Genomic DNA, 7,901 nt, shown 5'->3' with positions numbered 1-7,901 from the left:
GAACCTTTACATACAGCGGCTAATTAAGGTACATCGCGGCCTGCGATTGCACAAGGTTCTGCCGAAGTCACCATCTTTTGAATGAAGAAGCTTTTTTCTCAGATACACAATATGCACGAGACGCGGCCGGTTAATCGCGATAAAGCTCGTTGGTAATGCCGCGCTTACGGTGAAACATGCGCCTAATATATAACTGCATCCATATGACATATGTGTAGCGGAAAAGGACAATCGAGGGACATAGAAAAGGTACAGGCGCGGTCAAAACTACGCGGCCCACGGCTCCGATCGGCGGAGCGGCTGCGAGCCGTACCGCGGCGCTTGCGCCAGTGCTGCGAGGGTATGTACTGTGACGACAGATTTCTCCTTCGCTCTCGAGCGGAGACGTCACGCGGTTGATAAAGGTTTAGTGCGACGTTCATTTTTTTCGCAGCTTATGGTCAGGGCGAAAGAGGGCTCCCGTTTGCATGAAGCGTTGTCGCGCTCATGCCGCCTCGTATGTCGTTTCCCACATGTGCGGAGCGACAGCAGCGCGCGCACGCTGAGCTGTTCACGAAGCGGATGGCGCCCGTCTTTCTAGCATCGTAGTTGGGATGACGCTTCTTGCATGTAAACCACCACGGTGGGCCCGTCTGTATGGTGCTCGACTGCTGACCCAAGAAACGCTGCTTCAATCCCAGCAGCGGCATTCGCTGCATCTAGGTTGAGGCGAAATGCCAGAGGGCCGTGCAATGTGCGTTATCACCGCAGGTTTACAAATCTCACTCGGTTGAAATTTTAGAACCCCTCTGCTATGGCGTCTCTCATAGCCTGAAATACTTTCGGATAAAACCTACAAACCAATTTTCATGCCTACGCGCTGCGCTGCCCGCTTCCATGTAATCCGGCGCGCCCGCGGGCTCATGGCTTTGGTGCCAGCGTGCATGCATCAGGTTTTCAAATATCCGTGGCAGCCCACTCGGTGAACTTGGCAGCGTGCCAACTCGCTTTGTCATTACCTGTGTGTCCATATGTGTCTACAACCCTGACAAGACATTCAAAGGAGGCATCGCGAGCGCAGTTTGCTCGTTTTCTTGTTGTGGATCATGCAGTCTTTCGTGCAGTCGGGATTTGTGCAAATATTGATGCTATTGGGATTGCTTGATGCAAAAAGAACTTAAAACTCGCCAGCATTTGTTGTGGTATTCGTAAACGTAAGTAGTCCGTACTTTTGTTCGCGTGCTTATCCCATTCGTCCATTCAGTCACTTGCAAGTTAGTGATTTATGTCAGAAATAAGTGATATGGGGAGCTGCCGAATTTCCTTCGTTAAATAAGTGGTTAGGAACACCCTATGAGTTTTACATTGTACTCCCGTTCGCCTAATCGAACTTGGGGTTTGCTTGCCCTGCCGTATTTAAACTGTCTATAGTGGAAAAACTCATTTTCGAGCACCTTCGACTGAATAACCGCGAAATGTTGAGTGATGTGCTTCTCACTTCTTCGCATCAGCTTAAAGTGCAGTTTCAACATTTTCTTCTCTACGTTGTTGGGATATAAATTGCGTCAATTTTATTGGCAAACCAACAAATTATTTTGGACTTTGCCTTATGCAGGCTTTGCCAAGCATTATGCAGGCTTGAGATTTGATTGCTCTTGTTGTGAAACAACCTCGCATATGTTAAGCCGAAAGTTCGATGGCTAAATATTGTGCGAAAACAACTATTTTAAATTTTTCAAATGCTCTTGCTCTGTCAGCAATAAATCATCAGTGCTCTGAAAACACATGCCTCAAGAAATTTTTAATGCCCTACAGATTTCTCACCATTTATTACGTAGAGTAAATGTAAACGAAGAACTACGATTTTATTTCGGACTGAAATGCTATTGTCATCGGCAGTTTATAAATGTGTAAAGTTATCCTCAGCAATATATGTAAATACAAACGAGCAGGACAAGCGCGCAGTTTGTTGCCATATACAAAGAAATTATCGCGATAAAAGAGAAACACAAAATACATTGAATAGCTCTTTATAAAACGAAAAAGATGCAAGCGTCTCTAAACTCAGCGGCACTTTGTAACAAGCAATTAAAATGCCATATTTACCTTTAACAACAGGCGTGCTATTACCACCTTATGCGGCCGATACACTACCGTAAAACCGTAATACTCGCCCCTGCTACACCATACATCTCAATCCTTTTTTTTTTTTTTTTGTTATATTCTTCGAACTTTATCTTGATGACGATGATGACTGACACCCGTAACAAGTGACACTAATGAGCCTTCTCGTCAATACATCAGTAATAAATTTCGTCATTTCGTGGTTTTACTGCTGCGGATTACACGGAAGTGGGCAACGCGCAAGCATGGAAATTGGTTTGTAGGTTTTATCCGAAAGCATTTCAGGCTATGAGAGACGCCATAGTGGGGGGTTTCTAAATTTCAACCGCCTGAGGTTTTTAAACCCATGTTGATAACGCACATTGCACGGTCCTCTGGCATTTCGCCTCAACCTAGATGCAGCGAATGCCGCTCCTAGGATTGAAGTAGCTTTTTTGGGGGGTCAGCAGTCGAGCACCACACTGACTGGCCCACCGTGGCGGTTTACATGCAAGAAGCGTCATCCCAGCTACGATACTAGAAAGATGGACGCCCTGCGCTTCGTGAATGGCTCAGCGTGCGCGCTCTGCAGCCGTACCGCACGCGCGGGAAACGACATACGAGGCGACACCAGCGCGACAACGCTTCATGCAAACGGGAGCCCTCTTTCGCCGTGACCATAAGCTGCGAAACAGCTGAACGTCGCACTTGAACTTTATCAACTGCGTGACGTGTCCGCTCGAGAGCGAGGGAGAAATCTGTCGTCACAGTCCGTATCCTCGCAGAACTGGCGCGAGCGCCGCGGTGCGGCTCGCAGCTGCTCCGCCGATCGGAGCCGTGGCCCGCGTATTTTTGACCGCGCCTGTACACAACACAGGTGCTGTCTGTAGAGCCTGTGTACACTCTTTGTGCTACACATTGCCATGGAGCACCGTTACCGACTCGCCCAGGTTTGCATCCTTGTGAATATAACTGCATGCTCTAAAAATGTTTCTCGCCAACAAAAGAAGTTTCCGTTTACCTTTCGTCATTTCTATCGATGCTTCGTTCCCATTGTACAGAATGCGTACTTACGTAGCATCAGATAGCGTAGTAATACGTACGCTCCTTGTTCTAGCGGTAGCCCCGTTTGCCAAAAAAGCAAGTCTTCTCTGTGCACCACCGCTTTCTCTTTGGCATTTTTCTCTGCAGTCTAGTGAGAGGCACTGGAGAAACAACAATCGGGAACCGCGCTTCACCACTGGCGACACAGTAAAAAAAGAAGGGATACAGGCGAGCACAGAACGCGCGCACAAAATGAGAAAAAAAAACCGATGCAATCGTCGCCGAGCAGATAGAAGTGCGGAACGACTCGCGTGAGCAAACACCTACACCGTAAATAAACTACTGCACCTTCGTGAAAGCAAAAGACGCGCAGAAGCAGGTTTAACACGCACGCACAACACCAACAGATTGCCGTATTCTGAAGAGAGAAAACTGCGTCGTCTACTCAGGTGGCACCGTCCCGACAAGGAGCGCCCTCTGCCGCTAACGATTGGCTTTCATTCCAAATAGCGCCATCCTCGCCCATAGGGAAGCGCGGGCGCTCGTCACACTAACCACTATATTCTAGGCACTATAGACAAGCGTCATGTTTGTAAACAAAGGTGGCGCTGCGATCGGCAGCGACAAGGGGTGTAGGCAAAAGCGCGGCGTGCCTACACTGCGCAAAGCGACGCTGCCTTCGAAACCAGTTCGCGCGTGCGAATATATTAAAACGTAAGCTTCGCTTATACGTAGAAATAGCTTGATTTATGCCTGGAGAGTATTTCCGCACATTATCAGTCGATTACAGCTAGAATTACTTGGCGAAGAGCGCTGCATTGGCTTCCTTCTCTGTGGCCTCAACAGCGCGGCTGCGGTACGTAGGCGACGGCCGTGAGTGATTAAGTTAAATAAAAACGAGAAAACGCAATGTATAAGAAAGACTAATAGTCAACACTGTTCAACTCCCAGGCCTATTCCTAGCGCATGCAAGGAGGACGACGATGTGAATGACTCGAAGTGTGTTTTCAAATGCCGACTCTTTTGACTGCGCGCCTTTCTAGCTGCTTCAAGCACTTTCACTTAAGGAACAATATTATCGGCAACTATATATAGTAAACTAGAAATCACATTTCTAGCTCACTTTACCGGCAACTTAAGTCATAGGTTTTCGTATCTAAAAAGGAGAACTCAATCTTAGATCTTTTCAACATGTTGGCAAAGTACACTGCCAACTTGCTTTCGCCTGCCCGATAAAAAAGACGTTAACGTCTATCTCATCTTGCAGATGTAGCAAGGTCATTCACAGGTTAATATGTACATGAATGCTAGTACGAAAGCTCTCATTTTGTTCTCTTTGCTGTATAGGAGAGACGCATGAGTGCAGATGAAACGTTCTCCACGATCGCAGCGAAATTTGCGTGATCTGCTGAGCTTCAATATACATGGAAATTTTTTATTCAAATGCGCATCATCTTATTCTGCTTATTTTGCACCCCTCATAGTCGATTCCTCTTTGGGACATTGAACTCCATGTACCATATATACTTGAATATCATGCTCGATCAGAGCTAGATTGTACGTGGATATTTAATTCGTTCGTCAGGATCTTATCATAACAATGTTTACTATAGAACCGGTGATGAAGAGATTGGTTGAAACTCGTGAAAGTACAAACAGAGAAAAGCTATACTTTGCAGGTCCGGGCCTGTTATAGCCAGCAATATCGTACTGGAGTGACCGCGCTCAAAGTAATTGCAATTACCTTCACAGCAGCGTTTGTGTCCTTTCTGTGTGAACATATGCACGGGCAGCACTGCAAGTGAATAGAACTAACAGTGCAGCTTCCCTGCGGGAGCATCTGCACACGGAATTAATATATCGCGTCTGAACTTCTTACAACTTAATAGCATATCAAAATGGGCACGAGCTGCAGGCCTTTGTTCTTGCGCTATTCGTCGTGCCGCCGAAAAGCAATCATGATAAGTAAGGGTTGCAAACGAACTGATCTAGTTTCGGCGAGGACTGCAACGCATATATATGCTAGCCGCGAAGGCAATCCGTCACTGAAGAGTCTACTTGTCGCGCTCAATGCCGCTGCCCTTCGCTCTCATCTTTATTCTACCACGTGAAACGTGTTAAAACAAGTGCCATTTTGCTTTTTGTGCCTCGTGGCGCAATCAACCGCACCACAGCTCGTAGAAATATTGGGAATTATGCCCGAAAACACAGCAGTCGCCGTGCATCCAATGCAGACGGCCCGCGCTTTTGCCTACACCACGAAAGTCACTGCTGTCGCCAGCGCCACCGCATCTCCGCTGACGTCACGGGCTGACGCTTGTCTATAGCTGGGCCCAAAAACGGCCTAGCGGGACAGCAGCACAGCCCCTTTGGGGGGGCCAAGACACTTAGATAATGAAATTCAAAAGCACAAATAAAAACGCTATAAAACAACGTAAAGGAATAAATATTTTAATGCCACGTTTTATAAAATAGGTTAACTATTTCAGTAAAACATTACGCCGCATTTTTATTTTTTGCAACGTTCTTGTTACGCCCCCTGTTGATGAGTGTGCGGTGCATTTGCAGCTTGACTTTGCAGGCCTTGTTTCGGCACCCGGCCACAGTGGCCGCGGGAGTTCACGAAGCGGTTTCTTATCGCCAGCTGACTGCAATAGCGCGCCTGGTAAAGCTTATAAATTTAGCTCGCCGGCGAAATGCCCCTTTTGCGAAGATTTCGTCATCCTTGCTCGTCGCTTCAGACCTTGTCGCTTCTCTGTCACCGTTTTGTAAAATTTGCACCCCGCCGCACCGCTGCGGCAGTTTTCTCGGTTTTGTCGTTTCCTTCGACGTGCGGCCAGTCCGAAGTCTTTTTCCGTCTTTGTATCGGTAGCTGAGTCATCGTCCCGGAAGCCACGGGACATGCGCACACAGTCGGCTTCTGGGGGAGAGGAGGTCGCCCTTCTTTCCAGTGGTGGCTATAAAACCAGCGCGCAATAAAGCACGAAGGCTCCTTTTCCCTGCAACCGTGTTGTCATGTTCTATCGACTGTGACAGCCGATACATGGTGTCAGAAGTGGGATCTGATGGAACCCCGAGTTTGCGTCAAGTCTGGAGAACACTGTTGCGACCGCTAGCTCGGATTCTATATCTTCTCGCCTTGGCATTTCGTAGTGTTCTCGCTTAATGCATTCGTTTATCTTTCTAGGGTCCATGCACACTCGGATATTGCCGTCTTTTTTGCGAACGATAACGAGAGGACTCACCCAGTCTGTGGCTTCTGTGACTTTTGTGATGATCCCAGCCTTTTCCATGCGTTCAAGTTCTAGCCGAAGCGGTTCTCGCCGAGCCAGAGGTACCCGTCTCGCCGTTTGGACAACAGGTGTGGCGCCTTCGCTCAGGGCCATGCGGTATTGGCGTCGAACACAGCCTGTGCCGCTGAACAGGTGTTGGTAATCGTGAATGACTATCAGAACTGTTCACTGTTACGTTGTGAACTTCCCGCGGCAGAAGACCCAGTTCTTCGCTTGCTTCAAGACCAAGGATTGCTTGATTTCCTTTGCGCACTACGAAAAAGTTGCAAACGCTCTTTCGGTTATTCAGCTCCACTTGAGTTCTAAGGACACCCATATGTTTGATAATGCCGCCGCCATACGATCTCAGGATCACACTACTCGGCATTAATGATGGCTTGGGATTCATCTTCCTGTAAAGACCGAAGGGCAACAGGTTAGCTTGGGATCCCGTGTCCACTTTCAACTTCACCAGCAAACTGTTCATGCATACTTCAACGGTCCATTCACGTCGACTGCTGACGCTGCTAACCGACACGTCGAGTACGTTAAAGTCTTCTTCGGATTCTTGCAGTGCACCACCTGATTATTTGCCTTGCAGCAGACCGCGAAATGGTTCCTTGCTTGACACTTTCTGCATGTACGTCCAAACGCTGGGCAGCTTCGCGGCGCATGAGTTCGGCCGCATTTTCTGCACTCGAATTGCTTTGATTGCGCTTTACCCAAAAACGGGCTTTCCTTTCGCACCAAGTCCACCGTTTGCTGCTGGCGCTCATTCCATATCTTTTGGTGTTCAGCTGCGCTCTCAGCGGCCTTGCAGATTCCTTCTGCTTTTTTGAGGGTGAGCTGGCTGTCTGCGAGCAACTTCTCTTGTACTTTGCTATCACTGGTGCCAAAAACTATTTGGTCTCTAATCATTGACTCCGTCAATGAGCCGAAATTGCATGAAAGGGCTTGCGTCTTCAAATCACGCAAAAAATGTTCAAAGGGCTCACCGGAATCTTGCATCCGTTTCCTGAAGATATACCGCACGTGGACTTCATTCCGTTGGGCAGCACAGTATTCTTCAAACTTTTTCACCACCTTCGCATAGTCGAGCTTGTTCTCGCCATCCGCAAAGGTAAACGTGTTGTAGATTGCGATGCCTTCCTCACCTGCGATGCTCAAGAGCAGCGCGGCCTTCGCAGACTTTGGTCGAGGTTTTTCGGTTGGCTCCGATGCACTCAAGAAGAGCTCAAACTTCTGTTTAAAGAGCTCCCAGTGCTTGCTGATGTCCCCTGTCACACGCAGCGGCTCCGGTGGCTTTAGGAATTCCATCTTGTTGGTCGGTGGGATCCCACTTCTGACACCATGTATCGGCTGTCACAGTCGATAGAACATGCAACACGGTTGCAGGGAAAAGGAGCCTTCGTGCTTTATTGCGCGCTGGTTTTATAGCCACCACTGGAAAGAAGGGCGACCTCCTCTCCTCCAGAAGCCGACTGTGTGCGCATGTCCCGTGGC

General features: G+C 48.2%; 1 pseudogene; it reads left to right on the top strand.

Annotated features, from left to right (window-relative positions):
- LOC146187512 (uncharacterized) overlaps nucleotides 1-7,901 on the top strand; it is a 143,231-nt pseudogene that overhangs the window by 81,157 nt on the left and 54,173 nt on the right.

Source organism: Amblyomma maculatum, chromosome 6, assembly GCF_055883805.1.
Source record: "Amblyomma maculatum isolate TAMU_Amacu chromosome 6, ASM5588380v1, whole genome shotgun sequence".
Taxonomy (NCBI): domain Eukaryota; kingdom Metazoa; phylum Arthropoda; class Arachnida; order Ixodida; family Ixodidae; genus Amblyomma; species Amblyomma maculatum.
This window is presented reverse-complemented; position numbering and strand designations above follow the sequence as displayed.